At 44.6% G+C, this 19940-nt stretch overlaps 1 protein-coding gene and 1 pseudogene across 1 annotated transcript in view; both read left to right on the forward strand.

Moving 5' to 3' along the window:
- Kif26b (kinesin family member 26B) overlaps positions 1–19940 on the forward strand; it is a 403733-nt gene that overhangs the window by 210374 nt on the left and 173419 nt on the right. The window lies entirely within an intron of this gene.
- Positions 1582–18462, forward strand: Gm34176 (annotated as a pseudogene).

Raw genomic sequence — 19940 nt, forward strand, 5'->3', positions numbered from 1 at the left:
GGTGCTTGCAGCTAATGGGTTCATCGCAAAGTGGGGTTACCGTACATGGAATCCGTTTTTATTCTCAAATGTAGAAAAGATGTCTGGCTACCATGGTTGTGTTGTTGCTGATGAGAGGGAGAAATATACCAGGATGGTCCAATGGGTATGTGTTTTGCCTTGCGCAACACCAACAGTACAGTACAAAATACAGCTGGCATGTGTCTGGATAGAGTGTGGCAGACTTCTCTCTTTCTGCCGGACTGCTGCGGGCCGTCAGTTGCTCCCTGCAGTTGGTATTTTGGGTGGTCATTTTCTCTCGTTGTTTTCATGGTTCCATCTGTAAGTTGCTTTCCCTAGCTAGCTTCAGAGGCAGAAGGAGAGGCGGAGGAGAATGAGTGTTACAAAATAACAAAACCCAAAGCGACATCATGTGGGTATGAAGTTTGAATGAAACTTTACGATAAAGCACGGGCTCCTAAGCTTTTTTTTTTTTTTTTTTTTTTTTTTTTGCTAGATTTGGACAGCTTGAGTAAATTTTCCTGTCACTCCTTCTGTATTATCATATGTTCTGGTGAAAAGGAATACGGTTTTGCATTTACAGAGTAAATCATTTTGACCTGTTTAAAACCGTTTTCCCAGTTTTTCTGTTTACTACCTGACTGAGCTTAGCTTTAGCTCTGTTGTTTCTTTACTCGTCTTTCTTTTGGATTGTACCGTTCTTTTCTGTAGCATTTGGAACCTGAGATCTAATGCATCCTTTAAATTGCTATTAATATTTAGGCTGCAATTTTTTTTATTACTGACCATGTTAGTTGCAGTTTATAGATTCTGATATGTAGTGTTTCCTTAACATTTTGGTGGTATTCTCTTTTTTTACTCAATATCATCCGTATCTTAAAAAAAAAAAAAAAAAAGAATACATTTCCAAGGGAAGAGGGTCCCTGTCTCCCTGTGCTAGGGCCTCCCTCATCCATGTTAGGGAACATTTTCTTTCATTGAGTTATAGCCTAGAAGAGCCTTTTTGTTATTTTGCTTTTAAACCTTTCTAGTTTAATTGCATTGTGATCAGATAATATTGTATCAATTCATTTATTCATTATTTATGTGTATATACACAATGTATGTATTTCTGTGTGTGCATAATTGTGTGTGTGTGGGGGGGGATATGTGTGTGCACACATGTGCATATGTAGGCACCGTGGTGCCTGTGTGGAGATCAGAGAGCAGCCTCAGCCATCAGTCCTCATGACATCCTATGTTTGAGATAGGGTCTCTTGGTGGTTCTTTCTCTGGGTTTGCTAGGTACTCTGTCCCGTGAGCTTCCAGGAGTTTCTTGACTCTGCCCCCTACCTCTCTCTAGGAACACTGGGATCACAGATGCACCTCCATGTCCACCTTTTTTTGTGGGTTCTGAGGCAGATGGAAGCCTTCACACATGCAGTGAGCACTTTAAATCCTAATGCAGTCTCCTTGGCCCATGCTGCTGCTGCTGCTGCTTCTCCCTCTCCCTCTCCCTCTCCCTCTCCCTCTCCCTCTCCCTCTCCCTCTCCCTCTCCCTCTCCCTCTCCCTCTCCCTCTCCCTCTCCCTCTCCCTCTCCCTCTCCCTCTTCCTCTCCTCCTCCTCCCTCTTCTCCTCCCCCTCTTCCTCCTCCTCCTTCTTCTTCTTATTTCACATAGCATGTAGAGGTTTTCTCTGTGATTTAATGAGTGGTAAGATAGTATGAATTGCAGTAGAGAATATGCATGCTCTGCCATCTAGTTGCAAAGTATAGTGTAGATTTAGACCTCTTTATTTTAAAAGGACATATTTATCATGATCAGCTACATAAAATAAACTTTATGACATTGGGAGTTTTAAGTGTACAACTCAGTGTCATTAGTTATATTCACAGTGCTCTACAGCTGCCATTGCTATCTGCTTCCAAAACTTTCATCACTGCAAGTGGCTACTTTGTAACCAATGAGCAACAAGTAAATCTCCATCTGCCTATTGACCTCTGGTTTATCTTCTGTCTCTAGGATTTGCCTATTCTGGACTTGTCATGTAAGCAGAGTCAAACAGCATGTGTCCCTTTCATGGCTGGCTTAGCTGGCTATGTTGACACAATGTTCTTAAGGTTTGCCAATACAGTGGCATGTGTTAGAATTCAATCCCTCTTTATGCCTGAAGAATGCTTCTGTGTGTGCACATGCCGCACTCTGGTTATCCACTCTTCTGCTCCTGGACCTTTGGGTTAATTTCTTTTCTGGCGCCATTGCTGAAGAAAGTGTGACGGACATGAGCAGGTAAAGCATCTCTTTGGGTCTCTGTGTCAACTTTTTTTGCCTCTGCACCTCTGGGTGGAATTGTTGAGCTCCGTGGCAGGCAATTGCACATGCAGCCTTCTGAGGAACTGCACTCTGCACCCATGCTTTCCATGGCAACCACACAATTTTGCGTTTCTCCCAGGATGACGCGAGGGCTCCTGGTTGTTTGTTTTGTTTTGTTTTTTTCCAGCCTCACTATTTGTTTTTCTTTTAAAATGACAACAATTCTAGTGGGTGTGAGATTGTATAATGTGTTTTTTAAATTTGCATTTCCCTAATAGTTAATGATGTTGATCAACTCTTCATGTACATATAGAATGCTTGATTATCTTCTTTGGGAAAAAATGTCAGTTCAAATCCCTGTTCTGTTTTCTAAGCTTTCTTTTGCTGTTGAGTTTAGAATCTCTGTAGAAACTCTGGATATTAAGCCTGATTTGCAGATACTTTGGGCGTTCTTTAGGTTGTCTTTTATTTCTCTTCTAATAATCCTTTGGGGGCACCCAAGCCTTTACTTTTGATGAAGTTCAATGATCTATTTTTTTTTGTAAACTTATTTATTTATACATATGAGTGCACTGTCACTGTCTTCAGACACACCAGAAGAGGGCATCAGATCCCATTACAGATGGTTGTGAGCCACCATGTGGTTGCTGGGAATTGGACTCAGGACCTCTGGAAGAGCAGTCAGTACTCCTAACAGATGAGCCATCTCTCCAGCCCTGATCTGCTTTCTTAGCTGTTGTTGCTCATACCTGGAACATTCAACCTAAGAGTCCATGCCAAGTCCTATATTCGATTCGATCTATATTTTTCCTAAGAGTTTTATAGACTCAGCTTTTATATTTAGTTATTTATCGTTCTGAGTGAATTTTTTGGATGGTGTGAAGAGTCAGCTGCATTCTTTTGCATATACAAATCCAGCACACCAGAAAAATCTGTGATTGATCTTGATGTACTCGGGCCTCTTAGAGCCATGCTAAACTGTTTGGGAGCCTGAGATAAAAGGAAAAATCAGTGGTGGTTTTTGTGTCTTCAGATGGGATTTCAAGATAGACATCACATGGAACGATGTGTTTACTGAGGGTTTTGTTTTGTTTTGTTTTGTTTTTTGTTTACTGAGTTTTTTACACCTCTTTCAGTTGTACATGTAAGACACAGACCTGGCCCTTCCATCCCAGCCCCAGCCATAGGAAAAGGCTCTGGCTAGTGTTTCTCTCCCCCAGCTCTATCGTTTTTCTTTTTCTTTCACTCTAACTTTTTTTGAAGCAGCTACTATACAAATATATATATATATATGTATATATATATATAGATAGATAGATATGCGCCATTTAAAATATAGGTGTTATAATTTTGCTATGAAATGTGACTTTCAGGGTTGCACTATCTTTTATCTTGTTTAACGTTTGGGGGCTGGATTTTACTTTGCTATAAGGATCATAGACCAGAGGTGAAAACCCGAGGTCCTGTCCACTCTCTAGTTTGTATTTGATGAGTATGAAGCTCATCAACTTTAGCAACAGTCAAAATTACTGTGGTCACAAAGTTAAAAACAAATTACTCCACTTCTTAGTTCTGACTCAGTCACAGCCTCCTTGAATGGTAACATTTTCAAACTGGGCAAATATCCTCAACATGTTCAAGTAGGGATAGGCTACAAACCCAGCCAAGAGCTTACATGTTCAGGTCCAGGTAAGCTTTGGGAAAAAGATGGTACCTCCTAGGATTTAAAGTGACCCTTGGCTGAATACATCTCATACAGATTTGGAAGATGTAAGTTGGAGGAAGGCCAGTTGGCTGAGGAGGAGGATTCAACTTATTTTCCATAATTTGAGATGTTTTTAGTAAGATTCTGAGTTCCTTTTAACTGCCATAAGTTCTATGAGTGAAGGCCGTATTTTATTGCTCTATAAAATATAGAGTCTCTTTACAGTTTGTTCTTGGGATTCTTGCTATAACTCTATACCCTAGTTTCCTAAGTTCAGCACTCACTGAGGATGCCTGAAACCTTGGACGGAGTACATTATTTCCTATACACACATCATAATTTAATTTATAAATTAAGCATGGCAAGTGCCTACTAATAATTGATAATTACATGTAGATATATAGTTATTACAGTATACTATAATAAAAGTTGCACAGATGTGGTCTTTTTCTCCAAGTATCTTGCTCAACAGCACTCACCCTTCTCGGGGTGATGTGATAATAACCCAATGCCCATACGATGATAAGAGGAAGTCAATGCTGCAGGCCTTCTGGGTATCATCTGGAGAAAGGGCAGAAGGACAGTTCATAGCCCAGGAAGGATGATGGGAAATGACATGATATTTTATCATGCTGCTCAGAACATGATGCAATTTAAAACTTTCACGTGGAGTACTTCTGAAATTTTTGGTTTACTATTTAAGAGCTGCGGTCGATCATAGGTATTGAAACTGGATTAAAGGGACTATTATGTTAATCAGCCTGGGTGCATTCAAGCAGTTGGGCTGTACTTGAGGCTACAGTCTTAGTTTTCCTCTCAACAGTTCTCGCATCTGTGTTTGAGCATCTAGGGAAGTGAAGCTGAAGAAGTGGAAATCAAACCCGGCTGGGGTTTGGCCTCACCTGCCCCTCCCCAGTGCATTCCTGCTTCTCACTGCACGTTGACTTCCGTGAACAGGGAAGAGAAGGGCACAAGCTGGCCCAGAAAGTCTCCTTCCTTTGTTTCCCTCTGAGGTGCTCAAAAGCATCAATAACAGTGTGGGAAAGCCCTGGCTGAACAGAACTTCGCAGGTCCCCCTTGATACCTTCCACTGGGAGCCTCCACACAATGCCTTAGAAAGCGCTCTGTCAGCCAACTGCTGCTTCAGGCAAGCGTGGAGGTAGCCTCTGAGGAGTCCTCGGTGGGAAAGACCTGCCCTGCCCCAGAAACTGCCCTAGTTCTCAGCCAGCAGGCTCCTCTGCAGGAGAGAAGCACCCCTCAGGTTTTGATTTCCTTTTCCCTCTCCCTTCTGTCCTTAGGACCAGGGAAACTCTCAGCGGGGCTTGGCTTTCTAACAAGCATCAATGCCTAGGTAGCTCACGTTCCCTTGGTAGAGACAAAGTCTCTGCGTTAGGAGTTGCTTAGCTGTGCCTTCCATTTGAGGTTAAGAAAAAAAGAGATGCTGGATATTTAGATCTGTCTACTTGTTTCTGTTATCTTGAGCTGAGGCTGGCCTCCGACTCATTATGTAACCCAGGCTGGCCTTAGATTTTTGTTTTTTGTTTTTTAATACTTATGCTTCCACTTCCCAAGAGCTGGCGTTACACGTGCAGTTCTTGTCAATCAGCCTGCTGCCATGGAGCCTTTTGTCACCCGGCTGCCCTAGGCTGGCTCCAGATCATATTTACACTAATATCCTACCTCTCAATAGTGCCTGTTGGTTGATTTTAATTGAGTAGAATTAGTCCTGAGCCATTGGTTGATTTTAATTGAATAGAATTAGTCCTGAGCCATCGAGATAAGAAGACCATAGGACATCAGCATTTACAGTTGCAGCACGAGCAAATGCTTGAAGTGTGGTACCCAGAGGAGACTTTTCTCTATACGGGAGAGAAGCCTGGCTGGATACAGAGGGCGGTGGAGAGGACAGATATTGTTTACAAAACAGTGTTCAGCATATGAGTTAAATAGACCCCAGGAGTGAAGCAGAGAGTGTATATTGTCCAGAATACTGTAGTTAGGCAGACCTATCCCAACAGGACCCAACAGCCTGCAAGCCTTGGTATGTTTCTCTGGGCTTCCTTTAGCTTACAATGGCCCACTTGGGGTGACAGCCACCCAGTGCTGGTGTGATCTTCACTTCCCATCTCTGTAAGGGACTTGAGCACCTGTGGAGTGGGAGTATCCAGGGAGTTCTGGGAACCCGTGGTGGGTGTGTGGGCGGGTGACAGCATACATCGTTTACAGCATCCAGTTTACCCGAGCAGAATATTCTCAGCTGATGTTTTTTGTTTTTTTCTTGAATGTTTGCCCATGTCATTTTATATGAACGGAAAAACAAACCCAAACGAGCCTCTGGTTATCCCATTACATCATAACATCTTATTTAATGACTACCCTGTTGTATATTTAAGTGACTCGCTATGATAAAGCTCTTTCTCTGAGTATCCTTGCATGAGAAGTCCCATGCATGTCCCTGTTTGCTGTCTTCACCTGTAAGTCTAGCAGGAAAATCTTTGGGGCTGCTGCTATTGTTAAGCTGTTTGGGGCAGAGGGCCACACTCTGCCCGGGTGCTGAGTACTCAGTCCCCTGGATTTGTACCAAGACTGAGTGTTACCTTTGCCCTTTGATAGCTTAAAATTGTATAACGTTTGAAAATTCCCCCACGTTTCCTTTGGTTAGTGGTTTCTGCTAAAGTTTTTTGTTTCTTTTCTTTCATACTCTTCTTGGAGTATTTGGGGGGTTTTCCTAGTTTCTAAAGAACTCCATTATGTTATTTTTAAAGTATGAACTGAGTTACCCAAAATATTTTAATTTTTAATGAAACTGCAGTGGCCAAGCTCCTTTTATAATATAACCCCATTATCGTTTCCCAACCCTGGCATGGGGCTGTGCACACTCAGGGGACTACATAAATGCTTTTAAATGAGAGAACGATCCATTATCTAAATATGCCATTGATGTACAGGGTTGGTTCGTAAAGTAACACGAGAATTTTTTTCTTGACCATTAGGAATTATAATAAGGAAAACTTTTATAATGAATTGCTCTAGGGAGGGAAGCTGCAAGGTAAACAGCGTGTCATATCTGTGGCCTCAGACTGCAGCTCATCACAGAGGACAGATGTTCTCAACCAAAGCAAAAGTAGGCACTGACTGTGCCCGACACTCCTGCAACCTCACAACCCAGATGGCTGAGGCAGGGAGATCATGATTCTGAGGTTGGGGCCGCAGACTGAGATTCCACATCAAAACAGACAAGGAAACAACAACAAAACCAATAGTACAGCTCAGATGCTTTTTCAAGTCAAGCAGTAGTTTATACATACAAACTGTGACTAGAAGAAGAAAGCTTAGAAGTCATAAGGTCCCCACTCATCAATCATTTCCTAAGGAAATAAGACAGCAGTATGGTTGAGGCCTCTGCAGACCTTGTTCATCTCTCTCCTCTTCCCCTCCAGAAGTGCTCGGTTTAAACACCCGGCATACATGTTTCTCTAAGCAACGTGAAACATTGTGTCACAGTTTTAGAGTTTTGACAAATGTTACCATCCATGTTTCTGTTGCAACATTACTTCCTCAGCGTTATGCTTCTGGGATTGAAGCATCTTAATAAAGTGGGGCTGATCTATTCTGTGGAAATACCACAACTTATTTATCCTCCCTCTTCACCATCATCCCAATATTTTGTGTTTGTGCACACTGTTGGGAATGTGTGTCCATCACCTCCCCTTGTGCGCATGTGCAAGCTTTCAAAGGTAGTGATGAGGTTGCTCCAACATAGAGATGTCTGCCTTCTCCTTTTCTAGAAGCTGCCAAATTGCTTTTTGTGGTTTAAGGTAATACAGAAATACTTGCATTTTCCCCGAGGAAGTCTTGCAAAAATTAGGCCAGTTATTATTTTTGAGTGCTGGAGGGCCAGAACTGCTCCAAGGATGAACACGCATTCCAGTCTGCATCTTTTCTGCTTTGGGAAACAGATAAAAATACTGAGGATCTTGCCCAGGCTTAATAGCAAGGGGCAGAAACCTAGTCAACTGTCCTCAAACCCATCTCTTAGCAGCAGTCCAAGCTCCAGGTGGTAGCAAGAGACCAGCTATACTATATTTAAAATGACATGAAGATAGCAGCCAAAGACTCTAAGGGGGCAGGGGGGTGGGGTGGGGAAAGGCAGGATGAGCCTTGGGCAGGTACTGCTGTTCCAGGGTGTGGAAGAACAAGCAGATGGTGACTGAATTTATTCAGCATCCACTAATGAGTCTGACCAAAAGTCCGTTCCAGGCTCCATATGCTCCGAATTCAGTTCCATCCTTTCCTGCCTGCTTCACTGTAGAGGTTCGTTGCTCATATCTTCATGCACTTTAAAGTTCCTTTTAACCTAGGACAGGCGACTTGCCACAGAAAGGTCAAATAAATTTTTTAGAAGCAATAACGGATGCAACTTGTACATGTGAATTTTAATTGCAACACTCTAATCCCCATTCCAAGTGCCAAACTTTCAGGATTAATTTGTTGCATGTGTTGGTAACAGGGCACTCAGTCTTCGGAGCGGATTCATTGCCCGAGGGCCCTCATTTGCTAATGAGTAATTGTTGCAATTTTCAGAGAAAATGCTACTGGTACAATCATGTTTGAGCATTCATCAAATATGACGTGAGCCCAGTTAGGAGAAACGTTAGCGTCCTTAGCCTGCAAATAAAAGCCAAGCATTCATTTCCAGCATGGTAATTTCCCTAGGCTGGTCACCTCCATTATCATTCGGAACAACCGGTGAACTGTAGGTAGTACCTGCGGGTAGGAGCAGGTTTTAGCACTGTTAAGTCTGTAGTCTTGTTCCATTGTATCTTGTCACTCAGGCCCATTTTGGAAGTAGGCAGGGGTGGAAGAGGAAGCCACTTCGGTAGGAATGCATCTCTGTGTGCACACATCACAGACAGCAATGACATGCTAATTACAGCTTTAGACGGAGCATTTCCTCTTTCTGCATTTTGTTTGCAAACACCCAATTATTTCCATCCTGCGGTCTGGAGAAGAGGAAAAAAAAAAGGAAAGCAAATCCAAGGGAGTTGATCAGTAGTTTCTGCAAGGCTCGCTGCCTACCTATCTCCTCTGTTGTGGCTTTTCTTCCCGACAGGTTGGAATTTGAACTCTGCTTGCTTCCCAATTTAGTTATTCTTTTAGATCCATTTATTATTACTATTGTTATGATGATGATGATGATGATAATGAGTGTGTGTGTGTGTGTGTGTGTGTGTGTGTGTGTGTGTGTGTTTACCTGCATGTATATAAGCATACCCTGTGCATGCAGTGCCCACAGAGGCCAGATGAGGGCACCAAATCTTCTGGAACTTTCTTTACAGTTATGAACTGCCCTGTGGGTGCTGGGACCCAATCCTGTGCTCTCTGCAAGAGCATCTAGTGCTTTTAACTCCTGAGTCGTGTCTCTGCCCCCTAGTTATCTTTTTACTCCTACTTGTCTGTGGACCAGTGGTTGAGATTCTACATCTATATCAAGGAGTTCAGCCTTGTCTATTGTAGGACATAGAAATAGCACCTTGTGCCTGTCCAGACTGCACGGAACTGATGTCCCATGCACTTGTGGCATGTTCCTGCACAAGGCACTGCTGCTTCCTCTGGGACCACATAGGCTATGCAACATTGTGGAACCTGGACATATAGAATCTTGGGATGGACCAGTCAATGAATGGGAGCATTGTGGTTACCTGAGCTGGAAGAAGAGCTGAGTTCGTAAGTCAAAACAAAACTATGTTCTAGAGCAGCAGAAATAAAAAAATATGTTTGAAGAGTGGAATAAAAATCTCATACTGGCGAGGATAAGCCTGTTCTTTTGGTGAAACCACATTTGCCTGTTTTTGCTTTTGTTTCCTGTGATTGGAGGGTCTTGTAAATTAGTTGGACTGATAGCCCAGACAAACCTGCAGTGCCAGCAACTTGGAAGGACTGAGGAATGATTTCTGTGAGTTCAAGGTCAACCTGGTTTACAGAATGAGTTTGAGGCCAGCCAGGGCTACAGAGCAAGATCTGAAAAATAAAACAACAATGGCTCCCCCAACAAAAGACCCAAAAAGAAAAGACGAAAGCTAATAATAGACAAACTAATAAAACAAGATATTTAAAATAGTGCCTACACTGGAGTCTTTGAGAGTTTCCCATGTGTTTCTTTCATGAGTTTCTGAGTTTGAGGGGTTTTTTTGTTCATTTTTTTTTTATTCTATTTTCCCTGGTTCTGGGGTTGAACCTAGAGACTCATACATGGGCTCAGCCCCTGAGCTCGGTCACAGCTCATCAGCTCTTAGATTTAGGTTTTCGGGTGGGTTGTTTTTGCACAGTGAACTTGATTTGCTCGCTGTGCTCCACACAGAAAGGCCCAGCTTCCCCAGCACTGTTTTCGGAACAGGCTGTCCCCTCTCCCGTGTGTGTCTTGGCACCTCTGTTAGGAATCAGTTGGCTGTAGATGCTGGGTACCTGTCAGCGGATGAATAGAGAAAGAAAGCGTGGCTCTCTATGCACAATGCAGTGCCATCCAACCATAAAGAATAATACAATCCTGTCGGTTTTGGCAAGGCAGGTGGAGCTGGGGAACACTGTGTTAAGTAAAACGGGACAAACAAAACGACAGGCACCCCTGCATCCCATCTCATACCCAGAGCAGCTAGTGTTGGCCTGAGCATCAAGCAGTGGGTAGAGTGGTCAAAAGGAGCTTTGATTTCTTCAGCCATGTGGTATTTATGAAATGAAATAACCACACTAGACTCCCATCATGTGTGCACTTAACACATTTTAATCAAAAAGGACATAAGATCAAAAACAAATGGCAGGATGGGAGATGGGAGAATGGTGGTACAGTCTGGTGATCCAGTGCAAGGCTGCTCCTGTTTCTATGCAGGCACAAAAGGACACACCAAGCTCGGGCATGTGGAGTATAAAGTCCATGACTAAGGTCTCTTCCTCTTTCCCTGATATCTCCCCCTCAGCCCCCCCGCCCCCAACCACCATCACTTGTAGTCCATGGAAGAATAAGGAAACCCAGAAAGGCACTAGATTATCTCAAGAACAACCTAGCCCCACTTTTGGAAATAGAATCTGATTATAGCACATCCATTTCCTTGTGCAGTTGACTGTGCCTGATCTGGGAAACAGTGCTAAAGATCATGTGATTGATTCTGTTATTTTAGGTATTTATTTATTTGTGTGTGTGTGTGTGTGTGTGTGTGTGTGTGTGTGTGTGTGAACTCTGTGTTTGTTTATGTGTCCATGGATGTGCATTTATATACGTGTATGCATGTGATGTTTGTGTGTGTATACACGTGTGTGGCCTGTACTGTAATTCTAAACAGTGTTGGATTACTTAGGAGTGACACAGCAAACGTTCTAAATAGACTTCTTGGTTCTACCTTCTCACAGGTTTTCTGAACCTTATAGCCAGTCAGAGCAGCTTCTCATTGGTCACTAAGCATACAGGGGCCAAGTGGTAATCTGCTGGGACAAACCAAGGAACAAGGAAGTGAATACAGAATGTTTGATCCCGTTACACAACTGCTTTGCAAGGTTAAGTTTAGGTCTCTGTGGGAGATATCTTGAGTAGACTCGGATTATACACAGCTATCATCATTGCACAGCAACCTCGATCTTCATGAGGTCAGCCATACCTGCTGACAGAAGACCACTAGGATCAGGCTTAGTAACTATTGATGTTCCTGCACGGAAAGAAGAGGTAGAGATGTTATTGGACTCCCACCTATCCTGGCCAGTCCTATTTATTCCTTCTCTGAGCACATGTGATCTGACCATATGGGTCTAGGGAAGGACTAGATATATAGGCTCAGGGAAGTTAACTGAAGGGAACTCCATCTGCATGGACAGTGGAGAAGCTGTCATGCAGGCTGGTGAAGACCTCCCTGTGTGGCTGCTTTGCGGTCACCCAGGCTTCTCTAGGCACCGCTCACATGCTCAGTAAATAAGCTTCACTGGTTTTCTCAGGGTGAGCAGCAGTTAGACAGCTTTAGTTTGTCATTAGGACCATATGAGGCAGGGCGGGGCATTGTTTTATGTCTCCCTAGGGGAGAAATCCCTTGACAAAACAGTAAAGGGTTTTCTAACACTCTAAACGTCTTATTCCTGAGCTCATCGTGGAGAATGGGAAGGGTATTGTAATTATGATGCTATGGGATGGCTGTCAATGTGTAGATATCAGATGGCTGTAAAACATACAGATATATAGGATGGCTGTAAAACATATAGAAAGAATGCCTTGCAAAACTTAGTTTGTCGCGTGTTCTTTTCTAAAGGATGTAAACATTTCCTTTTCTTGTGTGCGTATGAGTGTTTTGCTTACATCAATCACCATACAACACGTGTATGCAGTGCCTGCAGGAGCCAGATGGGGGCATCAGATTCCCTGGTACAGGAGTTCCAGATGGTTCTGAGTTGCCATGTGAATGCTGAGAACTGAACTCAGCTGGGGCCTCTGAAAGAACAAGACGTGCTCTTAACTGCCGAGCTGACTCTCCAGTCCTGTCTACAGCCTTCTAACACCAAGTTTGTAGTTACTTCCTAAAATACCGAGATTGGCATATTTTGTACAACTGAATATTTCAAACAGCCAATCCAAACTAGAGCTAGGCCACTAACTCTGAAGGGGGAGGAAGTGACCGGCTTGGCCATGATCTCCTTTACTCACTTCTTCACAGGGGAAACACAGTATTCATGGCAAACATCAGCCCTAGTTGGGTAGCTTTGGGGTGTCAGTACCCTCGATAACTACCGAAGACACCATCTTGTTTTGCGCTTATAATAAATAGCCACACGAGAAAGCAGAGACACAGAGTTGTCAAGCCATGGCCTAGACCTTTTAGTTTTCCAGAGACCTGGTGCTCTGCATGTTAGTTGCCCAATCCACTAGACTTGGGGCTTTGAACTCAAGGTGTTTTGATGTAAGTTACCTTCTACGGAGATGTCAACGGGCAATGAATGGATTAATGAGTGGGTGATGCTTATAAGAAGTCCCAGGAAGATTCAGAGAGACTTTGCCAGCCCAGTGATTTATGCTCAGACTGGAGACAAAGTGTAGTATAAGACACGTAAGTCCAGCAGAATGGGCAGATGGAAGCCATGGGAAATGAAATGGGTCACATGACTGCTAAGATGCCTTCTGTCTTCTACCTATGCCTAGTAGGACCCTGTAAGAAGACAGCCTACCCCTTCCAATGCCCTGGAAGGCAGAGTAGCCACTGTGTTTGTATGCCAGCCTGAGAAAATAAGACCGATACCAGCTGCCACTGACTGGGGCTCAACCCATTGCACATCCTGTGTCAGGTCCTCACATCGGCCCTTGTAGATATCACCTCTATTTTGTACAGGAGGAAACTGAGTGCCACTTGACCCTACCTGCCCTTGGGGATTGAAGGTGAGGTGGTGCAGAGTCAATGACTCAGACTTCAGGAGCAGGTGAGAAACGCTGCAGCGAGCTCATCTGAACACTGCTGCAAGCTCCTTTAATACCCTCCACCCACACCCCATTAGCCCCAAGAAAGCATCTCTTATAAACAGCAGCTTCTGATTGGCTGGCACTGTCTGCATCAGCAATCCTTGGTCTCCCAGATGTTCCTCAATTAGGTCCTCCTGCAGGAGATGCTTTTGTGGCTGCGTGGCCCATCGTTTACATAGTGGTGGCCCCACTGCCGCCACCACTCCTGCTACAACTGAGGAAAGTCAGGTGACTTGCAGTGTCTCAGGGCTCAGAAGTAGAAGTGAGGTCAGAATTTATGCAGTGGCAAAGCAGTTATCAAGCTTGAGGTCCCCACAGCATCAGGTATCTCCAGGGATCAACATTATGGTGGGTTTTCTTCAGTTTTCCTTGCCTGGAAAGGCTAAGTAGGAACCAGAATGCCCTGGAGCATGATAGAAGTGAATCTAGACACATGAAGGGCCTCATAGACTCCTGGGGACCATGAAGGCAGTGGTTAAAGAGGCTTCTTGAGGCAACTCTGGCACAATCTCTGTGTGTGCAGCATATGTTCATGCTCTTGGTGTGTGCAGCATATGTTCATGCTCTTGGTGTGTGCAGCATATGTCCATGCTCTTGGTACAGCTATTGCTAGCCTAACTCCAGAGCCACTTCATCTTGTACAGATTGTGAGTCAAGGTGTGAGAGGAAGTGGCAGGTTGTGAGATTGATCTGTGGCCTGTCAGTGAGTTTGACTCAATTCCAGGAAACTAGCAGTGGACGAACGTGAGATTCCATTGTGTATTAACGCCCCAGAGACAAACCCATGCCTCCTATTCTCTAGTTGGGAATATTGTGTTGCCAGCTTCAAGGTCTAAGATTTTCTTTGAATGATTTTTTTTTCATGATTCATTGTGAGATACATTTTATTATTGCTGTGCTGCAGAGATTGAAAAAATAAAGTATATTCTCCTCTCTCTTTGTAAAATGTAGACTTTACTTATATCTAATCATGCCATCCCTACCCTTCCTAGCCTTTCCCCAATCCTCCCTGTTCCTTCATGTGTCAGTCAGCTTTCTGTTGCTGTAACAAAAATCCCTGATATAAAAAAGGAGGAGGAAAGGCAACCTTCTTGCTCCCATGCTGTTAACTGCTGTATTCTGCTATGTCGTCACAGCTTGCTAGATGGCACTTTTAAGATGGTGAGCCAAAATAAACCACTCTTCCCCCTGATTTCTTTGTGCCAGAGAAAGCTAACACATTGGCCCTTAATCTCAATATTCTTTTTTACATACCTTTTATCTGAATGTCTGAGTTTTACTTTTATCTGTCTTAGTTGGTATCTTATTGCTGTGAAGAGACACCATGACCAAGACAACTCATTATAAAAGAAAGCAGTTAAGTGGAAGCTTGCTTTCAAGTTTAGAAGTTAGTCCATTATCATCATGATGGGAACATGGCAGCAAACAGGGAGACATGGTGCTGGAGAACTAGCTGAGAGTTCTACATCCTGATATATAGGCAGAGAGAGGAGGAGCAGGAGACTGGAGCTGGGGTGGGTTTGCTAACCCTCAAAGCCTACCCCAGTTACACTCTTCTTTCAGCAAGGCCACACCTACTCCAATACAGCATCAATTCCTAATCCTTCTCAAACAAGCCACTGTCTAATGACTAAGCATTCAAATATATGGTCATATGGGGTTCATTGCTTTTCAAACCATCACAGTCTACACAGACAAGAACTCGATGGAAGAGGGATCTTGTTGACTCTCTGGTTTTCTGCTCTACACCTATACTTAGACCTCGACATGTACACAGGATAGAGTCCTTGGGCACCTCTTCCCCAACCCTGTGTGTTTATGCTGTATTCTCTTTTCAAGTAAATCCTAAGCCTCGGCTCTTTAAAAGCCGCTGTATCATCACTGAGTCAGTGTTAACATTGCAATATCTTTTGCACAGAGGATTGCAGAAAATAAACTTAATTGACACAGGCTAGTGCTGGAGGATTCCCAGAATAAGGAACTGGGGTTGATGGCAAGTTCCCAAGCCACAGCCTAGACCTTCCAACTACCCAGGGATCTAGTGCCCTGCATGTCACCTGCACAGAGATGCTTCCTGGATGCTGCCACACCCATAAGTAGGCACAGCAAAAGTTTTGAAGGCCACCTGTAAATGCCTAGGTGTAGGTGCATATCTTCTCTCTCCTGGCCTCTCTTCCCTCCCCCAGACTACTCAAGCTGAACACTAGTAGCCCTATACACCCCTATACCGATCTAGCTGCCATTGCCTGGAGAATCTATTTGGTCCCAAACCCAGCACAGAGGTTGAGGGTAGATGGCAGAGACTGGAAACAACTAGGGACATGGCTGAGATCTTGGATCACTGAGCAGGCAGAGGAGGGAGAGGGTGGAGAGGTAGGATGCTAACACCCTCTAGCGTAGAGTATGAGAGAGGTAGAACTCTGGTCCCCCGACAGATGAGCTCCCCTGGAAAGGAGACATGCAGCTTGGAACAGAATACTCCTGACAGGGTCTGACAAGACCCAGAGAATGCAGAGGTTGCAGGGCATCTTGGACAGCCAGCTGCTCTGGCAGGAAAAACACAGAGTGCAACCTTCCTATCACAGTCTAAGCATAGCCGGATTGTTCCTGGTGGAGGGTGCTTACCACCAAGGCTTGCTCCTCTGCAGTCACCCTTCCTCCCTGTGGAGCTGTCCTCAGGGACTCTTGGATCTGGAGTATGCTTGCCCAGAGCATCAGAAGTGCACCTCCCGCTCACACCACACCTTACTATCCTAAATACGTACCTCAAGCCAAAGTTGCTAACGAGCTTGGAGAAACGGGTAAAAAGGAAGACAGTGGTGGCAATGAAAGAGCTGAGCCAGCAAATCCAAGAAACTAAATGCCGGCAGGAAAGGCTGCTGAAGGACAGCAGGCAGCTAGTCCAGGAAAAATACTGTGTGCAGGCTGAAAACCAGCTTTTCATGGAATACCTGTGTAAAAATAAGGGACAGTGTGAGAAGAAACAGGAGGAGCTGTAGAAGCAGTACATCCAAGAATGTGGCGAGATAGAACTCGAGAGACAAGAATTGGCATCCAGACACAACCAGAGAAACGCAGCTCTTCAAGCCCAGCTCCTGCAGGGCAGAAAGACCCAGAAGGATTTGAAGCAGCAGTTGCAGGCACTGAAGCCAGTTTACAAGATAAAGAAGGGCCAGGACGTGAAAATACAGACCTTGGAGAAGGAGCAAGAGAAAGTCCGAGGTGAGACTGCGATCAAGGACCAGGAGGCGCACTTCCAGTTCCTGCGGGAAAAGGCACTGATGGAGAAGGAGCTGGAAATCAACACCACGGGGCTTGAGCTTCTGAAACCTCAAAATCCACTCCCAAAGACATACTTCCTCTAACTGGACTGCACCTACTCCAACAAGGCCACACTTCCTAATAGCACCACTCCCTATGGCATAGACTGTGGTCTTTGGGTGTAGGTATAACTTTTTCTCAACCTACTTTACTAAGGGTTCAACCTCCTCTCTAGCCCACCACCCACAAGAGGTAGTGGAAAGGAAAAGTTATTAGGACACGGGGGGAATGGATCTGCTTATAAATAGTTCTTTGGGGGAGGGTCCAATCTTCATTGTCAGGGTATCAGCCGTTCAGTCCTCAGGCAAACACCAACATGAACCAGCAGCTGCAAACCAGTCCACTCAGCAGACACCACACAGGAACCAGCAAGGGCAGTTCAACTCAGAAGAAACTGCGAGGCTCACCAACCGGCCCGAGTCCACCGCAGAAGTGGCAAGAAAGCCGCAGGAACCTCAGGAGACTTTCTTTGGTGAGTTTCTCTTTATGATGTCACCACAAGCAAAGCCCAACAAGGCAATGTAAGGTGAACCAATATGTGCCTGCCATCAGCAAAGAATAGCGAGGTGAAGCAAAGTGAACCCCAATGCTGGAGCGCCCACTGTCTCTGGGGGTCATATTTATATTCCTTTTAAACATCATGAGTCTTCTCACATGTCTGCTATAGCAAAACATCCTTTTACCTGTGCCTGCTTCAGCAAAACATCCTTTCACCTGTGTGCCCCAGCAAAACATCATTTGACAAAACTGATTTTCCTAAGGGAATCATTTTTATGCAAACCACCACTGGAACCAACTTCAAACCTAGTCCAAACCAATGAAAAGGGAGCTGGAAACTGAGGCACAGAGCAAAAGGACAGGGATTAAACTAATCTGTGCCATGCACCCACTGCTATAGGCTCCCAGACCCCAGGCCTGCTGACTCACTGCTGCTGGCTGCTTGCTGATTGCATACATTACTGCATTCTTCCCCTGAGTGCTCCCTACTGGTGACCATGCAGGAATATCATCATGACCCTAACTGGTGCCTCTGAGGTGGGTACGTGGGTAAGAGATGAATGAACTGCAGGCAAACAGCTCTTACCTTGTAGCTAAAGCTAGCAGTCAGAGAGCACTGATTCCCAAGCAAGAGCCTGGTGCTCAGGGTTCCCTTAAAGCCATACAGAGCGTGTCAATGAAAGGATGGGTAAAACCACAGAGAAAATGCTGTCTGCCTTCCCTGATCACTCACCCTGAGAATTTTGTGTTGTTTGCTTTTGATATTTAATCCCCTTCTTATTCATACAGGTTCTTTAAACATTGAAATGTTTGTAACTCTTTAGAGCTACTTACCCCTGGAAAAGTGTGTGTGTGTGTGTGTGTGTGTGTGTGTGTGTGTGTGTGTGTGTCTTGGCAGAAGTGGATGGCACACTCTATCAAATGAATTATTTTTGAAAGGAATTCTTACTGAGCTGGGGCAGGGGTAGGAAAGCCACAGGATGGTCCTTGAGCCTGGCAGCATAGTCTCTTGCTACCCCCAAAGCAGGGTAGCTATGACGTAACCTGCAGGAAGGACACCATGAAGGGCTGGGGCTGATGGTTATATCAGACAGTTATTGTCTCTTTACAGAGTGAAAGTCCTGTGTCTTTCCAAGCTCCTCTGTAGCTAATCAGAGCAGGAAATGAAAAGGAAATCTGAAATGTTAGCTAGCTCTTCGTTACTGTAGCAAATACCCAAGGCAATCAATCAGTTTACAAAGAGGAAGGGCTCATTTTTTTGTTCCTAGTTAGAGATGCCTTGAGTGCCTGATTCGTTGGGCCTCACTGTTTTAGGGCCTATGATGAGATAACATGTCAGAGGCAAGGGATAGGAAGAAGGGACTGAGTCTGAGATCCCCTCCAAAGGCGCAGTGACTTAGATCTCCCACTAGGCCCCATCGATCCAATGGTCCACCACACACTGGAGACCAAGCCTTTGGCAAAGGACCATTGGGGAGCGGGGACACTTAAAATCCAAATCATAGCATCTGCTGAGGCAGCTTCATTCGTCTGCCTCCTGATGTAGATTGATGTAGAGAGAATGAGGAGTGGATTTAGCAGAATCAATGACACCCCCCAGTCCTCACAAGAACAGTGTGGAATGGGCCCACTAGAAAAATATCCAAACATGCAAAATGAGACCTATGTTTTGGGGCCGCTTGTCTATCCCTTCATCCAATCTCTGGACTTCATCTTAAGAGCTGATTTATACTGATGGGATATTTCTTTTTCTGGATTGAAAACAAACTCTTGAGCCTGTGGGCTCCTTTAAGCCTGGAACAACCGAGTGAATGGATGGCTGCATACAGCCCGTCTGGGTCAGCTGCATGGCCAGCCACTGTGGTATTTCTTTTCCTATTCTAACATAACAAAGGGCTGACTAAGCTAGGAGGGGAACAGAGCCAGGGAAGGAGACTACAGCCCTACAGTATTTTATGGGAATAGTATAAATTGTGGTCATCTAAAGGAAGATTTATGCCTAGAATTTACAAGGTAAACAGAATCACCCACAGGAAGGAAAAGGACAGATTTTCAAACCCCAGACCTTCTCTTCCGTTTTCTTAGCTGAAGGAGAGGTGAGCTGGTGGGCAGACATTGTGAGGATCTTGCTGTAAACTTTACATTGCCCTCCCCACCCCCAAAACACGTTGAAAGCTCCCCATCCCTCTTTAAGATAACTGACAGTTACTCTGAGAGAAAGGAACTCACAAGCTTTAGTATAAGGGGGCTAAAATCACCCAGGGTTTTGGGTTCAAGCATGTGCCATCCTGCCCAAGGTGATGACAGTGGCCGTTTCTTCTCAGGAGCTGTAGGAAGGAAGCTAGGAAGCCTCTAGCTCTGAACAGTATTCAGCAAGACCATTAACATTTCTGAGCATCCCATGATTAAAATAAGACCATGTTAGATACTTGCACAGCTGTGTGGTGACATAAAAGGGGATCAGGGAAGAAGGAAGGAGGAGGGAGGGGAGGAGGAGGAGAAGGAGGAGGAAGAGAAGGGAGAGGAGAAGGAGGAAGAAGAGGAGGATGGAGGGGAGGAGGAAGAGGAGGCTGTTGGCTTATCCTGGGTCTACACTTTCATTTGAGCCTGTAGCAGGATGGTGCTTTGTGGAGTCTT

Source organism: Mus musculus, chromosome 1 (genome assembly GCF_000001635.26).
Source record: "Mus musculus strain C57BL/6J chromosome 1, GRCm38.p6 C57BL/6J".
In the NCBI taxonomy this organism is placed as follows: domain Eukaryota; kingdom Metazoa; phylum Chordata; class Mammalia; order Rodentia; family Muridae; genus Mus; species Mus musculus.